Source organism: Trachurus japonicus, chromosome 21 (genome assembly GCF_045865225.1).
Source record: "Trachurus japonicus isolate A0001 chromosome 21, Traja_1.0".
Classification (NCBI taxonomy): Eukaryota; Metazoa; Chordata; class Actinopteri; order Carangiformes; family Carangidae; genus Trachurus; species Trachurus japonicus.
The window spans coordinates 10,035,102-10,061,015 of NC_140927.1; the positions used below are offsets into that span (position 1 = coordinate 10,035,102).

At 39.9% G+C, this 25,914-nt stretch overlaps 1 long non-coding RNA gene across 1 annotated transcript; it reads right to left on the reverse strand.

The window, feature by feature from the left end:
• Positions 1 to 298: 298 nt before the first annotated feature.
• On the reverse strand, positions 299 to 6,208 carry LOC146964776 (uncharacterized). The gene is made up of 3 exons (XR_015034675.1): positions 6,095 to 6,208; positions 4,626 to 4,730; positions 299 to 653 (listed from the first exon to the last, which is right to left on the reverse strand). It is a non-coding gene; the product is annotated as an uncharacterized LOC146964776 (long non-coding RNA).
• Between the last annotated feature and the right edge of the window lie 19,706 nt (positions 6,209 to 25,914).

Consider the following 25,914-nt stretch of genomic DNA (forward strand, 5'->3'; position numbering starts at 1 on the left):
TCATAATAAACACAAATGCAGAAAAAAAAGAAACACCTCACATCAATTACATAGGGTTAGGGACAATTTTACCCACTTTCCTATGTGATCCAAGGTAAAGTGACTGCTACATGAACATTGGATTGTGTCTCTTTCCAGCTGTCCTTTCAAAATAAATGTCTCTTTCCAGCTGTCCTTTCAAAATAAATGCATAAAAAGTCTGAAAAAAAAAAAAAAAACCCACCACTGACTCGGAATCTGGTGGCTGTGAGAAATTTAGCGTTGACGGCCACCATAAAATACCACTTACCAAGTGTTAACATTTTTAAGACTTTTGAAAAATTGATTGAAGACATTTTAATGCCAATTAAGGCCTTGTTTTTAGATTAATGAATTCAATGCCTTTTAAGACTTTTTAAGGATCCGTAAGAACCCTGCCAACAGGCCTGGCATATGGTCAGACAAAGGAAATGTGACTGACTCTACATTTCTGAACAGTGCAACATTTTTAAAGAATGCCATTGAACAGACAATACATATACTTTTGGAACTGTGGAAAAGAAATAAATAGCCAAAAGAAAATTGATGTAGCAGATAAAGCAGATGTATGTATGTAGCAGATGAAGAGATGTCCACCCTCCAATTGGTAGTAATCAGCTGGCTCCTTGGTGCATCTAGGGAAAAAGAGAGAGAAAAAAAGAGATTTTTTAAATATTATTTAAATTATCTGTATAAAATGCTCTGACGTCCTTTGCTTCATTCTAATGTTCAACCTAACATCAAACATCAGATCATTCACAGGGGGTTTGGAGGGGGGTGTCAAAGAGTCAATCGATTAGTACTCCGCGATTATCAAATACTTTCGCTTGAAATGCCTATCCCTACTGGAGTCCAGACTCCACACCAGTAAAAACAAGATAATAGACCACTAGTTTAATGTTAGTATTCAGTCGGTATTCAGCTGTATAGTCAATGATTTCCCTCAACTCTATCACTCAGTCAGCCAGCATCTAGTCTGGGGCCGTTGACCCGCTGTTTTGGTAGGAAACGGATCCAGGGCGAGAGAGACAGACCTTTCCTTCAAAATAAAAGCACCAAGCTAATAAAATGCGGTAAAACTCTTTAATTTAAGGAATATAATTTACAAGAAAGTCCCCGAGCCATTAAATTGACATTTTGCTTTTATTGTATTACAAGTTAATGTTTATTCATGGTACCCCCAGAATTTTGCAACTCAAATTTAAGACTTTTTAAGACCTTTTTAAGACCACATCTAATGAAATTTAAGACCAACCTCGCAACAGTCATTTTACGTTTGCCAACGCAGCATTCCATGATTTTTTGCAAGTAGATACAGTTATGTTGTTGCGATGTATCATGCAGATAGATAAAAAATAAGACCTTTGTAGGGGTGTAACGATACACATAAATCACGGTTCGGTACGCACCTCGGTTTTGAGGTCTCGGTTCGGTTCATTTTCGGTAAGAGAACAAAATGCAAAACATAAATTTGCTTGTTGTTTATTAGGAATTTTTCTAAACCAAATTTACATGTTTTAGTCAAATGTAGCCTAATTATTTTACTCACCTACTAATGCTATGTTGTGGGTACATTCTGTCCCTGATACAAATAAACTTATTAAACTAAACCAAGCCATTATACAAAATATGAAAAAAATATAAAAGGCTACTGTTGTAAAGTGCTGCCTAATAAGTTCAATAAATTATTCTCAAAATAACAAAACATACAGCCTTACAATGATTTTTTTTTTTTTTTTTTTTTTACATGTAAAGTGCAGCACTAACAGTTCGAGCCAGTGACGGACTGACCATAGGGCAATGTGGGCAAATGCCACAACGGCTGCCTGACGATGCAACCGTTCGGCCGCAAATAAATAAATAAATGAATGAATAACGCGGGTCATCACAAGGCACAGTGCGTAGTGTCAACACAGCAGCGACGTGCGCCTGCTCTGGGCGCATCTGCAGCAGATCCACATGTACTGGAGCTTGTGCGCAACACAGACACAGAGAGAGAGACAGACAGACAGACAGACGGACAGGCAGACAGACAGAGAGGAGATAGGAGCCACAGCCCCCCCACCTCCACCTCCACCTCCATTCCTCCCAAAAGCAGGAGGGTCTTCAAGCCTCTGTTTTCTCGCTAGCGGTAGCATTAGCGATAGCCAGGGGTGGAAAGAGTACCAAAAAAATCTACTCAAGTAAAAGTACAGTTATCTTGATGAAATTTTACTCAAGTAAAAGTAAAAGTACTGGTGTAAAAATCTACTCAAGTAAAAGTAAAAAGTAGTTCATTTAAAATTTACTCAGAGTACAAGTTACTTAGTTACTTTTTTTGGGGGGGGGGGGGGGGCAGAGATTGGCCTAACAGTCTCCGTGCATGTCTCTGTGTTCCAAATTTGTCCCTTCTCCATCGATACACTGGTCTCCATCATCTTTTAGCTCCTGTGGCACCAACTTGATTCTGACCTTCTGAGCCAATCAGATGGACAGTTACATTTACTGGCACTAAGGTTGTCACGATCATGATCATGATACTAACATTTTCAACTCAATATCGATATTAAGGAAAATATTCGATACTCAATACCATTTTCAATACGGATAAAAAAAGAAAAGAAAAATCTCTCTCTCCCTCTTTCACTCACACACACCTGTTTTTTTTACTGTCTTTCCTGTCTGCTCTCAAGGAGGAGGGGGAGGAGGGGGGGGGGGGGATTACTGTAGGTTCTCTCTCTCTTGCCTCTTTACTGTAACTGCTCTGAAGCAGTGGGCTGCTTGTCTGTTCTTTTGAGCATGGCCATGGATCTGACTGGGCTCCTACATTTAACTCAACGGACTGCCGGTCCGGCCTTCAGCCCCGGTGTGTCTGGCACGGTCACCATAAACGTAGCCGAATAGATGGACATACCTGATAACGTTGTCTTTAACGTCAGCTTTTAACCGCTAATGGCTAATATTAAGACGACAACATAGCGACGAGCCCTGTTATGCACAAACTCACGTAGCGGTGAGGGGGAAAGAGGTGTGTACCTGCCTGCATAGATGACCTGCCTGCTGCTGTGTGCGTCTGTGAAGGGAGAGAGAGAGAGAGAGAGGCGGCAGCAGCGTAGCTACTTTTGACAACCCACACAGAGTTATATATTTTTTACTTTGTAACTTAAGCTATTTAAAATGTAACTAAGTAAATTTCTTCCAACAATATGTACTCAAGTAAAAGTAAAAGTACTGATTTTAAAAATTACTCAAAAAAGTACAAGTACACATAAAAGCTACTTAATTACAGTAACTTGAGTAAATGTAACTCGTTACTTTCCACCCCTGGCGATAGCCACGACGTAAACGGGCTGCACGTGTAGCTGCAGGCGGACTGTAAACACACACAACTTCTGTACCGAAACTCACTCGTTCACAGCGCTGTGCCGAACCGAACGCCCCGTACCGAATCGGTTCAATACAAATACATGTACCATTACACCCCTAGACCTTTGAGAATGAAATTTAAGACTTGTAAACTAAATTTAAGACCTTTTCAAGGCCTTAATTTATAGTTATCAAATTTAAGACTTTTTCAAGTTTTTAAGACCCCGCGGGTACCCTGTTATTTTATAAGTTTTATGTTGGTGAATACTTTTATTTTGGTGAATTTGGTGATTTCGGTATCAGCTACAGACAGGAACCAGAATGCAGACTAATTGGGAGGTAACTGACACCAGGCTCTTCGCTTGTCTGAAGAGCCTGGTGATGCGAGGCTAGCCAGCATCAGTCCTGTGGAAATTTCAATTACTTCTGTATGGGATGGTGCTATACATTTAAAGCGATAGTTCACCCAAGATTGAAATTTCACTCATTCTCTCCTCCCCCTCATGTGGACTAAGGGCTGGGAGAAGTTTCAGAGTCCTCCGTGGCTTCTCTGAGTTACAGGGGGTCTCGGCGTAGCAGTGCATGTCAATATAACGGTTGCAAATGGATACCAACTGTCTTGGTAACAAAAAGACACACCAAAAAACACCCAAATACCTCCATGCTGCTCGTATGTAATGTCCGTCTTGTATTGAAGCCCCGAAATGCGAAATTGTCCCGGAAAAAATTGAATAAGTCAATTTTTCAAGCTTGTTTTGTAGCGGAAGCTTCTCAAAGCTCCTCTTCCCGGTTCGTCATATTTGGACGAACTGGGAAGAGAACAGACCCTGGTTCGTCCAAATATGACGAACCGGGAAGAAGAGCTTCGAGAAGCTCGAAAAATTGACTTATTTCATTGTTTTTGGGACAATTTCGCATTTCGGGGCTTCAATACAAGACGAACATTACATACGAGCAGCATGGAGGTATTTGGATGTTTTTTGGTGTGTCTTTTTGTTATGAAGACAGTTGGTATCCATTTGCAACCGTTATATGGACATGCACTGCTACGTCGAGACCCCCTGTAAGAGAGAAGCCACTGAGGACTCTGAAACTCCTCCCAGCCCTTAGTCGACATGAGGGTGAGTAGATAATGAGTGCAATTTCAATTTTGGGTGAACTATCACTTTAAAAACTTGAACTGAAATTAATCTGAACTAGGTTTAATGAAAAAATTTAAGAAGCAAAATGCATTTGCCATAATTCTTGGTCTGTTTGCCTACCTGTTTGCATGTTGAAGTCTGTACCCCATCATCTTTTGCTCTATTGTCACTTCGGGTTCTCCAGCACGATGATCTCATGGGTAGAGCACTGCTGTGGGTCCTTGGCTGTGTAAAATACAGATTGACATAACAAAGAGTATTCAGTCAATTAGAAACAGAGTAAAACATTAATTAATCAAGGACAAAAATATCTTTAGCTGTGTCACAGTATTAAGGATAGAATGATTTTTTATTTTTTTTATTTTGCGGCTGATCCTGATTATTATTACTCAAATAACACTATATTTAGAACTAATATCCTAATGAAAATTACTGCCACATATCTTTGACTTTAAAGTTTCTATTATTTTGTCCAACCTATGAAGGGTGAATTGAACTTATTACACCTGTGTGTATAAACTGGATTCACTAATGAGGGCTTATTTGCAGGCTATATCATTTTCAGCTGGATGACTAATACTTCATCAACCGAGTATACACTAATATCAGTGATACTTTACTTTTATTAACAGGAGTGAGTATTAGTAACCATGCTAAGAGGCCACAGTCAGTGTAGTGTCTCATCTCCAGTAGTTTCTGTTACTAGCAGAGTTCATGTTGTTTTCTTCTGCAGCAGAGTGCGTTTTCTAAAGCAGTGGTTCTCACACACACACACGCGCGCCGCGAGTAGCCGCGAAGCAGCGAGAAGCGGAGCCCTTTGATGTTAACGACTGTGTCACACCGGAGCCACGTCGCTCCGGTTCACAGCAGCAGCAGCGGCGCGGCGCGCGAGCCGCGAGCTATGGCCGCGAGCGAGCCTGTCAAGCCGGGCAGGAAGTCGCACAAAGAAACAGCGGAAGAATCCGGTTAATTTTCAAAATAAAACACATTCCGAAGCCGGTTTACCGCCCCCCCCGTTTGGGAACCACTGTTCTAAAGGAACTTTCACTTATGTTTACACAGTGTTCAAAACAGTGTCTTAAATAACTCAATAAACAGCCCATGAAAAAAATATTTTTTCCAGCAGATATCTTTGTTACAACATGACTGAGCTAATTGGAGTAGTTTCATGTTGTGTCCGACAACGGGAGGGTTTCAACAGCTGACGTCCTGGTGTTAGCTTAGCTGCTGCTGTTAGCTGTCAGCAGCAGCTAAGCTAACGGCTACGATAGCCATGACTAGTTGCAGAGGCGTGCACACAGAAGTGGTGGTGTTTGTTCGGTAATTCGTTTTGTAGATTTAACAAACATCAGATTAGTCAGGGCGGTTTTGGCAGCCCGGAGCCTCCACATTTGGTGCCTACACCGGTGGCTAATGCTACCAGTTAGCCGCTAACGCTACCAGTTAGCCGCTCGCTAGAATGCTACTACGGGGTTGAAAGCCGGATAGCTCATGTGCTAATGGCGATTAGCTTTTCTCTCTTTTCTTTCTAACCCTTTTCTCTGTAACACGTTAATGAAGCCATGTACCGGCTGAAACATCCTCCTCACCGTTGGTTAGAACAAGGAGAATAAGAAAAAAAAAACCCTCCATGGTGACATGTCGAGACATGTCCAGGACTTCACATCCGTTAACGTTACACAGCCCCCCTCCCTCTCACCAGAGCCTGCCTCGTTTGAATCCCTGACACCAACAACGCCACAATAATAACAGAGAAATATCTTACCTGGTATTTTTTGCAGGATTTAAATTCACTCAAGCTCTCGCTAGGACCAGGTTCCAGCCGACTGTTTGTCCATTTATCCGTATCGTAAAAATAATCCACATGACTGGTCATTCTTGAACGACTGAAGTGCGTCGCGGCGGTTCCCGTTTCACAGCAGCAGTAACGGTTATTTTCAAATTTGGCGCCGGAAAGGCGCGCACAGCTGTCATTGGCCAAGAGCCATTATGTCAGTCAGATCAACCAATCATGTTCAAATGCTCACGATGAGACAGCCAATGGATTTTGTTTCATTGTGGTAACATTTTATTTTTTATTTTTATATCTAATAAAAAAAATAATTCCTGACCAAGGGGGCAGTTGTCGGTCTGAGAAGTGAAGCTCACTTCCGCGTTCAAAAAGCTGCAATCCCCTCGGCTTCCTCTGGGGGCTGGCTCCAGAAGGGAGCAACTCCAATTGAGCCCCATGTTAAAATAGCCGATTTTACAGCTTTAAAAAACACATTTACAGCCTGGTACATTTCATTTTTTTGGTCTCAACCGATAGTTTCTACCCCCGCACACACTCTGAGGGGGGTGAATTTTTTTTAAACTCTACCGTTTTACTGTTATTAGGTTTAAAGTTCTGGCCAATTAGGGCGCAGAACCGTTGAGTGACAGGTCCGGCGACCGCTGCTACGAGGCCAGTGGGCGGGCTCTCGGCCGGCCAACGGCCGCACCGCTCCAAATATGGCAAGTAGAATCCAACATGGCGCGGTTCAAACCCCCGTAGTAGCGGCACAAAACAGACTCCCCCAAACCAATGGGTGACGTCACGGACGCTACGTCCATTCTTTTTACAGTCTATGTTCCTGACCTGCAATCGGTTCACAGACCATTGCTAAGTAAAACACACCGTTGCTAGGGTCACCGCTCTGATCAGAGGACACAGAGGAGGAGAACTATGCAGGATATTTACTTTAATTGAATTTTTACCTTCAGCTTCGGACTAATTGTGATGTTAGATAAATTACTTAACTTGTTAGGGGGGGGGGGTGGGTGGGGGGGGGTTATAAATATACACATATACTATACTATATACTATATTTTTTAAATGTTTTACACACATATATATATATATGTGTATATATGTGTGTGTGTGTGTGTGTGTGTGTGTGTGTATGTTGTATAAAATATAAACATTTAAAAAATATAGTGCCTTTTTGGCCTTGATCTCAATATATTTTTCAATATATACACATATATGATCCATGCATATATATGAAAATATATAAAACATTAAAAAAATATAGTGCCTTTTTGGCCTTGATTTCAATATATTTTTCAATATATACACATATATGATCCATGCATATATATATAAATATATAAAATATTTAAAAATATAGTGCCTTTTTGGTCTTTATTTCAATATATTTCTCAATATATACACATATATGATCCATGCATATATTGCAATATATTGGAAAATATAAAAATGAAATCCCATATATGGGAATATATTGCCTAATATATCACATGATATTTTCTAATATATTGCAATATATTTTTCTTTCGTAAGGGTGATACCGCTTCTCATCAGCGCAGCGGTCCTCATCACGGAATGAGAGATCTAAACGAGGAAGTCTCCTCTCCAGTGTTGGGTATAGTTACTTTGGAAAGTAGTTAATTAGGTTACAACGTTACCATCAATTAAAAGTAATCAGTTACGTTACAGCGTTACCTATGCATAAAAGTAACGCGTTAGAGTACTCTTGCGTTACAAAAAATTAAAAGCCGTTTGCAGGCCTCGCACATGCTGCAACTTAACTGACACAGACAGACAGCCTCCTTTAAATGCACGGAGAAGTCGTGACAATGAATAACGTCAGTCATCCAACCAACCAAACTCTGCAGGATAACAATAACAGGAAAGACAGTCAGCATATGCCACATAGCGTTTTATTATTATTTTTTTTATCACAGAACATATGAATCAAAATTCACACCTACCCAGCCCAGGTAGCCTATATGAGCACCAAACAAGATTAGGTAACTCCTGATTTTTTTTAAAAACCCGAATGCAGTTTTTAAAGTGCATAAAGTGCGCTTGTAAACACAATCTGAGGTAAACAGGTAGCAGATTCAGATCAATTTAGAACGATCTAACAGAAATTTTAACAGCTGCCTCTATGTCAAACAAAAATGATAACAGGCCGAATGATAACAGGCCGAATAATAATGACAAATAGCCTAATAGCCTAACTAAAATACTATTCAAGTGTCGCAGGCCGAAATTCACTTTACCATCGTCCACTTACATTTACTCTTCAAAGTAGTGATTAAAACGTAGCAGAAGAAGATTTTCGAAACGTCTGTCCGACAATCGATTTCTCCTGGGAGTAAGAACGAGACTCCCGAGGCTGAAAAGCCTCTCCACGGGTGCGCTGGAGGGTGGTGGGGTATTGAAGCGCAGAAACACTGTCTTGATCCTGGGGAACTTGTTTAACATATCGATCTCGACACCTGACTTAAGATACTCAGCAATTTCAGTGTCCACCGACTCTGAGACCTGTCTGTCCTCTGTAAATGAAAAAAAGTCGGACTCGGCGTCTCCTCCGCTGACTGGTGCAGGTGGCAGTTCCTCCGGCACCGGCTGTGGATGCCCCAGCGCACGGCACTCGGCAGCAAGCAGCACCTTGGCAGCGTCTTTTTTACTCTCATCCTTTACCCAGCGCAGTTTGAATTTGGGAATGGTCACTGCAGCCAGCAGGGCCTCCTTGCTGTCCAGCGTGGATGCAAAGCGTTTCTTTATGGCCTGCAAGATACAGGCATATAGAAATTAGTTTAACCTGCAGTGTACATCTTATCAATGTTTTTATAAGCTTGTTACGAAATGAGCAAAAACAAAAAGCAGACGAACAAACAATTTTACCTCAACTATGGCATCAGGCAGGCCAGATGTCATCCGGGAGAGACTGTCTTTTAAATCCAGTGTTTTAGTCATCAGGGCCTCCAGTGTCGGCAGGATAGTTCCATAAAAGCAGTTCTCCTCCCCTTGAAGAATATCCAGAGCCATGGCCAGCGGTTTGAGAATCATGCAGTACTCTTTAATAAACTGGTACTCCCTGTCAGTAATGCACCTGATGCCCAGCTGGGTGCATAAGTTATGCAGGTCAGTGATGGGGATGTCTATGACCCTGCACAAAGCCTCATAAAAAGAGTTCCATCTGGTCGTCGTGGGAACCAGCAGCTTTCTCCTGCTGAATTTTTCCACAGTTTCTGATGCAAATGTTGATCTGCTCGCTTTGGTCCAGAGTGCCGAACATTTAGCGATGGCACTCCTGTATACTCCTCGTGTGTCACTGTTGGAAGACAACCATTTTTCTATGTCAGTGGTGGATATCAGATTCAGCGTATGAGACGCGCATCTGTGGTGTGGAGGGAGACTGATCATGCCATCACCATCAGAGCTGGACAGTACATCGTTTATATCCTCGAATGTGACACTTTCACTCCTTTCTTCCTCCTCTGTTTCTGAGTCCGAGGCCGTTTTGTGAAACACCTGGAACGCCTTGACAAAATTAGATCCATTGTCAGTGACCGTGGCTGTCACTTTCCCACCAAGGCCATATGACGTATGAATTTGTTCAATCTCCCCGGCAACTACGTCATATGTGTGCCGTCCTCTCACCCGCCTACATGCGATTGCAGCTTTCCCCCGCTTCAGAGTGGAGGGATGAATCCAGTGCGCCGTCATTCCCATGAAGCTCTTATTATTAGCTGTCCACAAGTCTGCCGTGGTAGAAACATATTCCAGACCTTCAAATGTTTTTTTCAGTTCTTTCTCCATATCTAGGTAGGATTTGTCCAGATAGCTTGCAAAGGTTTTTCGATCCGGCACTGTTCCCTCTGTGTTACGTGCAGTTGGGATTTTACTTATTAATTTACGGAAAGATGGAGACTCCACAGTTGTTATTGGAAGCATCTCCTCAACTACATAACCGGCCACAAGCTTATGAATTTCGCTGGTAGGGACAGTTTTAGCAGAGCTAAAGCTCAGCCGCTGTTGCTTGGAAGCTGGGGCACCACCGTCGTCCTCCTCCTCCTCAGCAGGCCGTGCGACCAGGGTGGTAGAGTGGTGCTTGGATACGAGATGTTTTTTTAAATTTGAAGTTGAATTTTTTGAGGTCGACAGAAGCTTTTGACCAACGCAGAGAGTGCATTTTACCGTTATGTTGTTCTTGTCCTTGTCGCTGTCGAATTGAAAGTAATGTGCGTATTTCCACGACCCAAAAGCTGTCCTCTCTGCCATCTTGCCGGGGTTTCGAATTTGAAAACACTCACTCACACACACACACACACACACACACACAGGTAACGTAGGTCAGCAGCAGGGCACAGACGCATCACAGCGCTGCGCCTCCGCTGACACATCCGCAGGTGGCACAGTACTGTCTCACAAAAAGCAGGCTGCAGTCGGGATTTTCCGTTCCTTATCCGGAGAAATTCTTAAAGTAACGGATTACTTTTTTAAAAACATAACGAAGTTACTGATTGCTTAATGCACGAAACTAACGCGTTACGTTACACGTTACACGAAAAAAGTAATTAGAGTACTCTACCCACAACACTGCTCCTCTCCCAGCGCAAAACCACGTCAATATTCTCCGGTAGCTTCTCATCAGTCGCACCGTGCAGTTTGTGCTGCTCCTCAGTTTCACTTGTTTTTCTATTTGACAGTTTCACACAGAACTTTCTGATGGCTGTAGGAGTCCATGTATCTCCTTCTGCCACAGTAAAAAAGGGACGTTTACATTTTTTCAGACAAGATAAGAGTCTCAGAAACTTTTTTTTTTTTTTTGGAAATCAATGCCCGACCCCTGTCCCAATGCCAACATTAGCACATGTACCTGTAGTGAAAACCACACCCTCTCCCCATGACAGCTGTGGAGTGGACGTGGTTTACACATCTTATTTGCATTTCAAGGTGCAGACACAGAAATGGCTCGTTCTCAGGAGAGCTCTGGAGAGACACTTTTAGATTGCTGAGATGTAGAGCTGCAGATTGATTTGGGGACAATACACTAGGAATACTATATGGTAGGACAACTTAGAACCATGTGAAATAGTTGAAAAACAGCATAATATGGGACCTTTAAAAAAAAAAAGTGAATCCCCTCTTTTTGTGAGACTTGTCACAGCCCATGCTGCGACTGATAGACTGCCTGCAGTCAACTATTTATTCCGCCTATATCTTTTGGGATGGAATAAAACTGCAGTCCGGGTTTTTTTTGGCGACTGCTATCACAGTCAACAGCACAATATAATCCTGGCATCTTTCAAATAACGTAAATTTTCGGTCTCTTGCTGATTGCCCTGATTCGGACACAAATATGGCGGCACAGAAACACAGTGACGTCATGGGAATCTAATGAATAGCTACTCTTGGAGCCCTGCTTCATTGTGTATACGTATGCCCAATTCCTTCATTCATTCATTCATTCATTCATTTTTAATTCAAGTAGTAAGATTTGTGGCAGAGGTCATGTTGTTAATGGTTATGAATGGCTTTATGCCATATGAAAGTGTAGTATGGAAGATTTAAGGGTTCGTTTGAATCTTTGTTTGGTTGATATCTGTTTCTCAGCTATTCTTTCCTCCCTCTGTCTGCGCTTCCCTCCAACAGTCTTTTTTCCTGTTCCTGATATTAAATAAACACATCTGAGTGTTGTTTCTTTAATGCTGAAACAGCACAAAAACATTTACCAAGTTGAACTTGCTAAGGCTTAAACCAACACTAAGGAACTTTTCAACCTTCATAAAATATTTTCATAACTTTTGTGATGATACATCGACTTACAACAAGTTGAATGACACCTCTGTCATGGCCTGAGGGGGTCTGTATCTCTTTCTCTGGCACTAAGCAGCTTTGAGGAGCATGGTAGGAACCCGGCTCTCACTTTACTTTCACTTTCACTTTTGCGAGTCACAACAAGGAGGGAACCGGCAAAACGGCACTTTAGCAATGGATTCTGTTTGTGTTTTCACTTTGAAATGATCCACTGGAAACAGAAACTTAGTTTTGATGTCTTCTGTTAATTTTAATGCAGGATATTTACAGGGCTTCACGCTAGTGTTCATGGGAAATGGAGTCTTCCTTCAGGCAAAACACTACCGCTTTGGTCCACAGGCGCCGCCAAACTCAACCAAAACTGAAAGTTCTTTAGTACTGCTTTAGGATGTACAACTATGGACCGATTGATGTACTGTACTGTTCATATTTCATCTGTGTGAACACTGGATTTTAATCAATTTTAGTTCAAAATTTCAAATCAAGAGTTCAGTAAATCTTCCCACCTCTTAATCATTTATTTCTATGTTTCTATGTTTTAATGTTTCTGTTGTTGAAAAAAGAAGAAGAAAAACATCTCCAATGCCACCGACTGCCATCTCTGATGAAGAAGAAACTAGATGTCAGACCTTGAACAGTCTGACACACACCTATCAATCTTGAAACACTGATCGTAAAACCTGACTTATTGTTGCTCGTCTCATTAAACCAACCATTAACACTCAGGAATATGGAGAGGTATCTTATCTTAAGCCAGATGTTTCTTATTTCCCTCCAGCTTCTAGAGGAAGACATGCCATTAAAAATCCAGGGCTCTCAGCCCAAAGGTTCTGTTACATTCCTTCAAAAGACATCTGACTCAAAAAGTCACTTAAGAGTTGAGAATATTCTTGTGACCCAACTATAAGGTCTAAACGACTATTATTTGAGTACAGCAACTAATCAAACTTAATCAGATCAGAGATTCTACTGCAGACCCCCATATATAATAGCACCATGTGAGCAAACTGATCACAGGCAGCTACTGTATGGCTCAGGAGGCCATTTACTAACTGGAAGGTCGGTGGTTCGATTCCCAGCTCCTCCAGTTGACATACCGACACTGAACCCACACTTGCACTCCGATTTGTCATTGGGTCTGTGAATGTGTGTGAAAAATTAGCTTCCAAAAATGCCTTTCTATGAACAATGAATGTGTGTGTGAAAGGGTGAACGTGACAAAAATAGTGTTAAGCAGTTTGAGTGGTCTGAGAGACTAAGAGAGTGCTATATAAGTGCAAGTCCATTTACCATTGGGTGGATGGACTGCACCAGGCAAAGCAGCAGTCTGGCTTCGTCAGTCCCCAGTGCTGCAGAGCTGTGGTTCAGCAACAGGGGAGTGAGAATGAGCTGCAGTTTACAGAGGCATATTTGCATAATGATGAGTGGCAGGTTACTGTAGAGTGAGGTCACCGGAAACTTACACACTTTTAACATGCAAATAAAAAGCACTGTGCAGAGCAGGACATTATTTACAGTGTACCTGCAACCTACAAGTATGTATGCTGCTAGTTGAATGTTTTACAACCCCTCCAGCAGTTGTTACTGAAATGTCATTGTGTAATACTGTATGTTGGTGTACTTGCACATGAAAGAAGAGGGTAAATAAACACACAAAGTAGCAGGAGTTTTATAAATGTGTGACTCTGTTCAGTTCATCCCAAACCAGCTCCATGGGGTTTACACCCACTGTAGAGACTTTACTGTGATCATCATGTGTGGTACTGATGTGCTCTAGCACAACTAAACAAAAATATTAAGAGGACTCATATGGAAGCATTTATGTAGGGAATTAGTACAGTGCCCGTCGCACGACTCCAATTATGTTGTGATTGTACAGCGTCAACTAATGTTATGCACCAACAAGGTCCAGTCTCCGCCTTGTGCAGGCCTCATGGAGGTTGGATATTGGGCAGTTTATCACTTATATGTTTTTTACCATTTGCCATACAGGACTGTAACTGCCAACATGTCAATAAAAAACTAGGGATATACTGGGTGCTGTAAAACATTTGATGTATTATGGTAAATCAAATTAGCTTTTTGGCTGCAGAGTAATCAATAAACAACACATCATCATTGGGTTTATTGTGTCCTTTGAAATGTGCCATCTTGTTTTTGTGGGGGTCGTACATACAGTAAACTGCTTTTTCCTAATGGCTCCATCTTTTTTTTTAAATTTTTTTATTCATGTATTCATTATATTTGTATATTTAGAGGTAGGGATTCCTGCTGCTATTGGTTTTGAGATTTATTTATTTATTAAGATTAACTGATGATGTTATGATCTGTGGAAACACACAACGGAACTGGGTCCCATGATCAAAAGTGAGAGGAATTAAGTTATGGGGGAGAAAAACTGGGTGTTTAACATTGACATGTACGATTCATTTTGTGAATTTATTTTCTAAAGAAATTCATATTTAGTAAATTACTTTACCGGAATAATTCCCAGGTAAAGGAATAATAATAACCGTGGGCTTTAAAAAAGAACATTGTTCCACAGACTGGTGAATAAAAACAATCAGTTTAACAATGACAACTGTTGGACAAATGTTACAGTTACATCCATCGCACAACAAGAAGGCAAGGGCTCTGTAAAGAGCATACATGGCAAACTCATTCACCCTTGTTCATTTATGCTGATGATGCATCTGAGTGAAGGCCATTATATTCATATATTAAAACTATCAAGTTGAAAATGTCATAGTCTGAAGTGACTTTTAAAATCTTGGTGGAAAATTGCAATATAAGCAATGCCATTCACTGCCATACCCTTCTTATGCGTTCAGGGAATGATTCACGTCTATTTAATGACAATTCTAAACAGTTTTGTCGTTACTGAAACAAAAGTGTTTGCAACATGAATGCAGCTTTCATTCACAGATGTTTACTAACCCTCTCTCTCTCGACTCTGCTTTCCATTAAAGGCGAAAAAGCCCCAAAAATATACTTTAAAAAAAGTAAATCAATAATATGATAACTAGTTGTCTGTGGATATGAAAAAGGTGCTGTCAACATTTAGGGGATCTATTCTACATCTGGCACAAAGTGTTGCCAAGTGGTAGCCTCAGCATGACACACATGTCATTTTCTCATCCATCATCCAAGGCAGGGGAAATACACATGCGTCTGAGTGCCTTAAAATGAGGCAGTCTAAACCAGTTGTGGTGTCAGTGGGGCAGTATTTCATTGTTATTTTAGGGCCAGTGGTGTTTCTCCCTCCACCTCCCTGTCATCCTCTCTAGCCGTGTTCTTGGATCCTCCAGGGTGTGGCCCCTGTTCTTGTCTTTCCTATTTTCTTGAACACCAGCAATGAAGTATTCCAATCTTGACTTATAATTCCCTACCTCTACATCTTCTACATTCTTTGCTGTAAAAATTATCTTTATCTGATCCATCTATGTGACAGGTCCATACGTATTTCTTACACATTCTGACAGACTTTCATTGAGTCATTTATGAACGTCACTGGACAGTGGTTCCCAACATTTTCTAACTCATGTCTCACTTCAATATTGGTGGCCCATATCTAAACCTCTAATATATGCTAAACAAATAATGTTTGTATTCAATTTTTTTTTTTTTTTTTGAATACGTATTTTTAAATCTCCAACATATGTAACTCTATACAGTATATTGTAACATGTTTTTACCTGTTGTGTAAATGATTTGATGGCCCACCTGAAACACTATTGTGGCCTCTCTTTGGATCCCAGCACACAGTTTGGAAACCACTGTGGATGTTCAAGTATTTCAACTGTAACTCTTGTACAGTATATGAACTTTTGTGTGAATTCTGAAACCTTTGGTCGTAACAAAGTGCATCAAAAAGGCAATATCCTGTTGAAAAAAAGGAAAATATATTACATGGTTCTGTCATCTGGCTGCCAATACTGTTCTGTATGTAGTAGCTATGTCTCAATTTAAAGGACGACATGATTACCATGGGAATAACAAGTGCAGTCAAAGATGAATGGGGGAATCTTTGTTGATTTTCTTGAAAATTTCTGATCTGGCTATAGTGTAGTAGGCTACACTTTCAAAATGTCCTGTTGGTGACCTAATGGCAGTCATGGCTTCTGTGTATGAACTCACATTGCAAAACCTTAAAAGTTTACAGATTCTATTGAATTGGGGTCTTCAAGAAGTTGATCAGGAAAGTCGAAAAGACTTTAAGAAAAAAAAATATTTTCTGATTCAGCAGAAAGAGGATATATATTAAAAAATAAAATGTCTGTTACATAAAACAAGACTATAAAGACAATCAGGTTTGGGTTCCATACGTAGGCTATAATGATATGGAACTTCAACACCAACATTACAAAATACCCAAATACGATAAAAGTGTCAACATTATCAATGTCCTTTAGCAAGATACTGAACTTCAAGTTCTAATAGGCATGGCAGAGCATCATATAGCAGCCCTGTGCACTTTTCCTTTTATGTTCCTATTATAAGGATACAAGAATGCAGTCTGTCTACCATTTATTACTGAAAGAGCAGAACAAATATAAGGTCACTGATATTCTAGAGGTCATTAAGTTTGAACAGTTCAGGGTAAAGTCAGCAATTACAGGACTAATAGCACTAAACTCTGTGGCTCTGCCAGACAGACATCTGAATGGAAACTTGGGAAAGACTATCAGAGAGAGAACAAAGCCTTTTTAATGACAGCGTTGAGAGACTGTTTGAAGTTTATTTGTTGTTGATATTGTGCAAACATCTATAATTTTCATTTAATGGGGAAAAAAAGTTCATTTAACAGCAGCAATCGGTAGTTAGTTTGCAAATGTTACTCCTACAAACAGTGAAGCAGATTATTTAACAATGGCACAAATAATGCTTTATATTAGCACTAAAATGTTTTCGAAAGCATCCGCCCTCAAGCCAAAGGTTTGTACTCAAGGCACTACTAGCAGATTGCTTCCTGTGTGGGACTTGTGCATTTCTATTCTTCAAACATATCAGAAATGTTTTGGGCCTTGGGCCACTAAGACATTTATAAATAAAATATTGCACATTTGATTGGAAGCCAGTGTACAAGCAGAAGTAATGTGTTCTGCTTTTGTGCCGCTTGCAGCAGTATTTTGATTGCTCTGCAGTTGTCAGATGCTCTTTTTCTCCTATTTTCTGGGGAAAGTAATGGTGATGCAATTACATTTCAATAAAAGGAGGACAGTTTATTATACTATGTATGTGTAAAAAACAGGTGTTGCAGTTAGAATACACAAAAGTAATGATGATTCGTTTATAGATAATACTTATCAATTAATTTCCCACCTATTTTATGTCCTATCGATGACAGTTGTCATCAGTCAAATTGACATTTACAGAAACAATTGCAGTAAAGCAATGACTTTGGTCATTTTTTTTGTTATTTTATTTCTCCTCCATAATGAATACCTAGACCTTACCTCTCCAATGACATCAAACAATGAACCATTTCTGTCCAAATAGGACACATGGTGAAAAACATTGACTCAGACCAAGACATTAATGACATCTCACATTGTGGAACTTAGAAAATACACAGTTTCCCAGGAGTCCGGACAGACCCATGCCAAATAACAGTAAATGGTCATTGGTAGCTACATAATAAAGGCATCTTGACACAGCTCTGGCATGGTTTCTGGTCTTTTACCCTTCACTCAGACCATGCTCCTGCGAATCACTGTATATAATCTCAGATGAAATCTTTGCTTTGCTTTATTTTGAACATGTAAGTAATCCGAGAAACAAACAAACAAAACCAATAACAATAGTCAAAACAACAATAATGTGAACCCAACATGTCCGAAAAGGAGTAGGATGAAGCATATGCTTATTTTAACCTCCACTAGTCAGTTAACAATCAGTCTCCCCAAACATACATATTTACAGAAAATAGAAAATAAATAAAAAGATACGTAAATCATTTATGAAAACACATGATTGTTAAAGCCCTTTTTCCTCCCTGTACCTTGTGAAAACCATGTGTTTGTACCACCTTTTGAACTGGGTCATGCTTGGACATTGGTTGAGCTCCTCACCCAGTTTGTTCAAATCACAGTTAAACAAGATTTTTCTTCATTTTTAAGGATACATTTATGTCATTTGCTCAGCACACATTGCGCAAGTATTCACACTGCACACTGTAGAAAGTAGACAGTAAAACACAGCTTTGTATAACACCTTAATTAATATAGGGAGAAATTCTAGGATGTCATGTTTAGATTACTACTACCTGCAAACATGGTGTTGAATAAATTACGGTAAAAATGTTGACAAAAATATTAGAAAATGTTCACAATAACATTGAATATTCATATTTACAAAAATATTTTTGATTGCATTGAAGTAGTATGATATGATGATTATCTTTCTGCTTGTTGTATGTCTGTTCTTTAGAAGTTGAACATAAAAGTAATCCTGAGTGTAATTGTTTGTCACTGACATGAAAAGCATCAAGTTCATTCCTCAAATTAAAAATTCTAGTAAAGGAATAAAAGAAGGGACTGCATATCGTTTTCACTTTCTACCACTCATATGAGGAACTACTTTAATTTTTTTTCCCAGTGAAGTGACAGTTAAATGCCATCACAGCCCCCATTCCCATGAGGAAAGTGTCTATGAACCATTATTTTTAGTATGAGTTATTCTCCTGTCTTAAAATCTGAGATGTGTAAATCGACATCATTTTTCTTCTTCTGCTTACTCAATATTAACAGGGTGGTGTACTGATCCTCAAAGGATGATGGGATGAGATTTATCTATTTTACCTCAAACTTAATTTTCGAAGTTATTGGCACATAACATTATGATCCAGCTGAATCACTCTACAACAGTGCACTTTCAAGATAGTCGTTTCCTTCCTGCAAATTAACGCCATCCAAGCATACTGTAGTTTTTCAGGGCTTTGCCCTCAGAGCTACTGAATGTCCTTGACAATTAGTCTTCCTTTCAGACAGAACATTTTCCTGGTTTAGATTAGTATCCTAAATACTGATAAAACCCAAATATAGTAAAACCTATTGAAAAAAAAATTCAACCACTCAGATGTTGTTGCCTGTTGTAGCCTAGGAAAGGTCACGGACTGGGAGACCTGTAGTTTTAATGTAAACCCAAATGGTCTGTGAGACAGCTGAATCCACCTGCTCCAGCAGTAATAACAACCCTTCTGATCGCTCGTGAAACGGCCCGGACGCACTGCCCGCGGAAATATATATATATTTTTTTTTTCTTTCCTTTTTTTCATAAATTTTTGACCAAAAATTCGAATTTCTTAAAATTCCTCCAAACTTGGATATATCATCTGGGGGACCGAGGGAAGTCCAACGCAGAAGGTTTGGTTGAAATCGGGCCAGTGGTTTTGCAGAAAATTATCAAAAACCACACGCCGATTTTCTAAATTTTTAACTCACGGGGGTGTTGAATTTTTTTTGACCAAAAATCGGATATATCATCTGAGGGGCCGAGGGGAGTCCAGTGCCGGGGGGTGTTGATTTTTTTTTTTTGGACCAAAATGTCAAATTTCTTCAAATTCCTCTAAACTTGGATACATCATCTGGGGGGCCGAGGGGAGTCCAGTGCAAAAAAGTTTTTTTTGACCAAAATTCAAATTTCTCCAAACTTGAATATATCATCTGGGGGTCCGAAGGGAGTCCAACGCAGAAGGTTTGGTTGAAATCGGGCCAGTGGTTTTGGAGAAAATGACAAAAAAAAACACACAGACGATTTTCAAAATTTCTAACCCCGAGGGGTTTTGGGCCCAATGTTCAAATCTCTCCAAACTCGAATATATTATCTGAAAAACAATTGCCCCCCCCCCCCAATAAAAATACCCTAAATTATTCAAAATTTTATAAATGTATCCTCAGACTTCACAGTCTTCACATTTTAGATTCACATGTAAAAAGAAATGATTGAAATGGTTTCTGACTCCACATTTCGGGTCTCCTCCACTACAATGCAAATGAATGGGTAGTTTCTTACACAGACGCTGATGACATCAGCAGGCTTTAAAAAAATGACCCCCTCAAACTTAGGGCTTCATATTTTGATATTCCTCCATATCAGTTAAGTAAGGGATAATGTATAGTTCGGAGGTTGTAATGGAGAAATAAACCCCGACAGGTTGTATGGTTTCATACATCCTGAATCCATCCATAACAACCGACCAACTATACATTATCCCGCTTATTACACGGTTTTCGAGTGAAATAATTAATTTGAAACATAATGCTGATCAAAGTATGACTTTCATCGATTTCATTTAGCGCATCTGCAAGACCGGTCACGTCCACTGTTTTGCTGAGCCTCCTCCCGCTCGTGCATTTGAAGCCTTGATAATCAATCAGTAGATCGATGGATTACCATACACGTGTTACGGTGTGTGTATTCTCTGTAGTCTTTTCCATCATAAACAAGAGTAACTTTACTGTTTACGGGGTGCGTTTGTGTCACTGAGTCGCAGTGCCACCAAGACGAGAGGAGAGCTTTATCTAACATAAATATTAGTCCGAAGCTGTTTAATGACGGTAAGAACGAAACACAAGGTAAATATCCTGCATAGTTTCTCTTTTCTGTTCTCCTCTGATCATAGAGGTGTACCTAGCAACGGTCTGTTATACTTGACAACGGTCATTATACAGAAATGATGGACCGCAGAACGCAGCAATGGACCAAACAGAGAGCAGCATTCAATAGAGCCGTGCATAAAGTAGTCCCATACTCTGGGATGATGGTGAGAAGAATTGGGGATCTGGGAGGGTGAGAGGGAGGCATGACCAAGACCCTTAAAATTATGATTTACTAATATAACAGTTAAGTAAGCAGTGATACGGAGAGGGAACCATATGCAAGGGCGCCGCCATGGCTCCTCCATACCGGAACTCCCAACCGGAAGTTGGCCGAACTCCCAACCGGAAGTTATAAAATATTTTTTTCCAGCGGATATCTCAGGCTGTCTCTACACTACAGGCCTTGATGCCCAATTCCGATTTGTTGCATTATTTGACTGTCTATTTACATGTTCTATCAGAAGTGACCCATATCTCATATCTGCTTTTACACCTGCTTTGCTTGCGTGAAACAGGCACATGGCGTTTGTCCGACTACCCATTTCTCCGACCATACATTTCTTTATTTTTGCGTCCATTAGTCCGACCTCCCATTTCTCCTACTTAAGTAGCCCTAACCCTTAACCTTACCCTAAACCTAACCTTAACACTGTAGAATGGGCAGTCGGAGAAATGAGCTGTCGGACTTTTGGGCAGTCGGACTGATGTATGCTCCCCACATGAAACAACGCGCTGAATAGGAAATAAGCTAGTAAACTTTTTCAAAGACGGGAGATTGTCACGTTATAATTCCATAATCATTTTAAATGAATGTGAGTCTGGTGCTCAGAGTTTATATCCAACATCACTGTTTACAAAGATGTTCACTTTGTACATCTAGTCTGTCCGTACAAAATAAAGTCAGTGAAGTGGTTGTGTGGACCTGTTGTGAGATGAGCAGCTGACAGTGACAGTGACAGTTGTGCTACCGTCCAATCATCCGTCACTCACGTAGTGAGGACGGGACAAAGCCTCGTATATGTCTCTTGATTTCTAATCGGCTCAAGTTCACACGTGAAACTGATGTTTCTTTGGCCCACTCTTTTTTTCACACTCCCTCACTTGTCTTCAGTCCGCATATGAAAGAATGTTACTGTATGAAAAACAGACGCGCGGAGACCAAGAAAATGAAACACTGTAACTCCTGATGCAATTTACTGTAGCTTAGACTGAGTAGATACAGTATATGTGAAATATAATAAAACATATTCCTGTTTTCTCAACGTCCATATAAAATAAATCAAAGGGAATTAGTACAGAAACAAAATCTGTTATTTTTTCCATCCCTTTGTTTTGATAGTATGAACCCTATGATCATATGGCTGTGAAAGGGTGATAAGAGGACTGCTAAGCACTCTGATCCATGACAGTCAATGTGCCTCTTTGCAAGACATTTAACTCCTAATCCTTCCGATGACTCAGCAGAGGTTAGCAGAGCAGGACCACTTTTACACTCTGTAAGTAGTCCACCTCTCTTATTTGCAGACACATTAACAGGCCAAGTGCCTAATGGTCTTAGAAATACATGGCAGTATGGTTCACTGGAAGGCAGCTGGAAATCCCAGAGGGCCCATTATCTAAGTAATCCAGTCTTGAGGAATATAGTATTCTCCTGATTAAAGCAGAAGTAAGTGATATATTTGTGTTAATATAAGTCTTAAATAGTTATATCTTCCGACAGCAATCACTTATATAGAGTGTTTGGTCTGAAACACGGGTCTGTCAGTCACTCTGCTCTGCTCTGCTCTGAGCCGAAGAGAAAACATTTATCGTATCCTACAGTTTTTATCCAATGAGGAGAGAGAACGGCATGCAGGGCTGTGTGTGCAGCCAAGGAACGCCGTGAATGTGGCGACGTAGGGACGAGGACTGTTATGGTGCGTTCAAGGAAACTCGTATTTTTCCGTGAAGTGGTACCAGTTCGATCTGGTACGAGTTCACCGGTCGGAAGTTACGAGTGGCCGTTAGTGACTTCCACCGGTAAAACAGGTCGGAAAAACACGAGTGGGTTGCCTGAAACGCTACAAAGTCGTAAGTTGTGACTTGAAGCTGTAATTTACGACTTCAAAAGCCTGCCTGGAACGCAGCATTAGCGAAAACGACCGGACCACGTACTTCTGCTTTAATCTTTAAATTGTGATTTAAACAAACCCTTTCCTCAGGCAATTTAACTCCCTTCTGATCGCTCCATTAACTAAATATTTTACCAAACTTGCATCACAGTTGGTTAAAGGAATAGTTAACCAAAATTCAGTCATTGGTGACTCACCCTCATGCTGATGAATACTCTGGAGTAGTTTTTTATTCCTCAAAGTGTATCTGGAGATCCGGGAGGCCGGTTCGTAGTCCAATGAAAATTTTATATGAGATTAATAGCGCCCGACACAAAAATGTAAATAAAACTACACAAAAACCATGCTGTAAAAATGTCCTAAATGACGTTGTTTTGAGTAAACTCTGGACTATATCCCTTTAGGACACTTGGATTGCAGTGGATGAGCAGTGTGGAGGAATATTACATGTTTTTTGTGTAGTTTTATGGACGATTTTGTGTGCCCTATTACTCCAGAGGCACTTTGAGGAATAAGAAACTACTCCGGAGTGACTAATCACTGAATTTCATTTTTTGGTGAACTATTCCTTTAACCAACTGCGATGCAAGTTTGGTAAAATATTGTGGAGAGTTAAATTGCCTGAGGAAAGGGTTTGTTTGAATCACAATTTAAAGATTAATCAGGAGAATACTAAAATTCTTCAAGACTGGATGACTGAATTTCATTTTTTGGTGAAGTATTCCTTTAAGTCCAGCTGGAGTTGGTATTGATTCAATTTTTCATTAAAGATGCTCACTGCCTTGCATGTGATGAAATTAAGAGATCAAGTCACTCACTCGGTTTGTGTTGCAATTGCAATCATAACACACATTGAGTGGATAATGTTTGGTCTAGAGTCTAGAGTGATTTGTGGGACAAAAACCCATTCTGGGCGAAGCACTGTACATTCGATTGGATGTAGAATTAAATATTGTGTTGCCAAAAAAATGCAACATGTCAGGTTTGATACATCATGAGGCCAGCCTGGCCAGGACTACCTAAAAGCCTCCATATTTGAAGAATAACAGTCTACATTGGCAGCTCTTAACTGGCAATTAAAAAGCTATTAATATTAAAATTGGCTGTAATAATAGCAGAAAAAGCTTTCACCAGGGGACATTCTGTTCACCATATCAACACATCTCATTTTTCCAATACAATATATTGTCAATGTTGTCATATCAAAGTTTTTGATTACAACTGGCAGTATCAAACTCGTAACAAAATAGGTTGCGTAGCTGTTGACATCCTGAGATATGGCCAAAATGTATTGTGTTGACAAAATAACATACATGTAATGTCAAACAAGATCAACGACTGAACGCAGTCTTCATTAACTGGTTCCAGTTACAATATGTGGATAATGTTTCGTCTAGTGACCCTGTGATGAAAGCTGCTGATATGAATCAATATACAGTATCTTGGGAAGGAACTGTCCCAATATGGTGGACAATGTCATAAAGCTCATCTGCAGTTGAAAGTATGACTGTGGAAATTCAAGAAACTTGATTATTAGCTGATCTACTCAGATCCACCGTAATCTGAATTTCAATTTTTAATTATTTTTATTTTCATATTTTTTAAGCAGGGAACATCATGAACATAAGCATACAATTGGTTAATTAGCAAGTAGGCATGTTAGCACCTGTCACTTACAGTAAGCAACAAGTAGTGTGAGGGATTTTGTAGCTATTCATACAATAATTGTGCTTGACGGATTACCACATGTCTGATACGCACACGCACACACACACACACACACACACACACGAAGAAGATGTTTTGAAGTGGATTCACATGAGTGATCATCTGACATTTTCACTGCTGGAGTACAGCGGCAAGGACAGCTTAAATATGAATGAATTTTGATGAACCCTGGGAATGCAATGTTGCTTATGTGTCATATTCATGGATAGCATCACGGTTACATTTAATAAACATGGGTCTACATTATTTGTTTGTACATCCATGTGGTGCAGTTTCATGCACACATTCTTTGGATCAGATTTAAAAATGGAAGTTCTCAGTTTAATATCTAGTTTGAGTGCAGACCTTGAGCAATATTTTCCTCATGGTTATGTGTCTATATTAGTTTTTATCCCAGAGGATGACAGCTTCTGGGGATGATTTGCTTGGCATTGTGTATCTCTTGCTTCACAACTCAAAGTCAGTGTTGTTAGTCAAAAATGTGCATTGTATAAGAATCAATGCAGGCCTTAAATTACATACCAGAAAAGTCAAAGTATGCTAATTTATTGTGATTATTTTGGAATCCTTATTAGTTTAACCCTAATTTAATTGCAGCTATACTAAAATACTGTAACTCTGTGACATCAGATAAAAAAGACATTTTTGGATGCCACTGTGCAGAATGTGCAAAGTAGCCATGGGCTCTTTGTACAAAATGTCATAATTATGCTATTTGGTAATTAAAATCTAGCTGGCCACAGCAGATCATCTGCCCTGGCTGTTTATTGTACTCATGATTAATGCTTTTTACATTGACCGAGGAAATGTGCAGTGAAAGAAAGTTTTTTTTTCTTTAATAATTCATGTTCCTTGCAGCTGTTCTTTATCTATCATTCATATTTCAGTTCATATTCCAGCAAAAGGGTTCTGATTCACATCCCATCCAAATTCTAGGTCTGTTCTAGATGTGAGTAAAATAAATTGGCAAAAATACACACAAGTACACAACTCAAATGCAATCTTTTTCTTTCTTTTTTTTTAAGGCATGTATGATGTCCCATATGGTGCCTTCATTAAAATATGGCATTTATCCTGCTGTATACCAAATATCTCCTTTCTCCCATATGCCTGGTTTGTCATGGTTGCTGAACTAATTGCAATACCCTTCATCTGTGTCCTTTGTGGTCTATGGTGATGGTGGTATTAACTTAAGTTTTGACATGCATATATGTTTGGGCTCTGAAGTGCAGTTGTAAATTAGCTCTTGTTGTGATTAATTATGGGGTTAAAGGTTAAGTTCAAATATAATTAAAGGTTAAAGTCTAATAAAGAATATCTTCCTGGTAAGAAGTTCCTTTGACCTTTAACAGATGTTTGTTTCCTGGCCCCCCTCT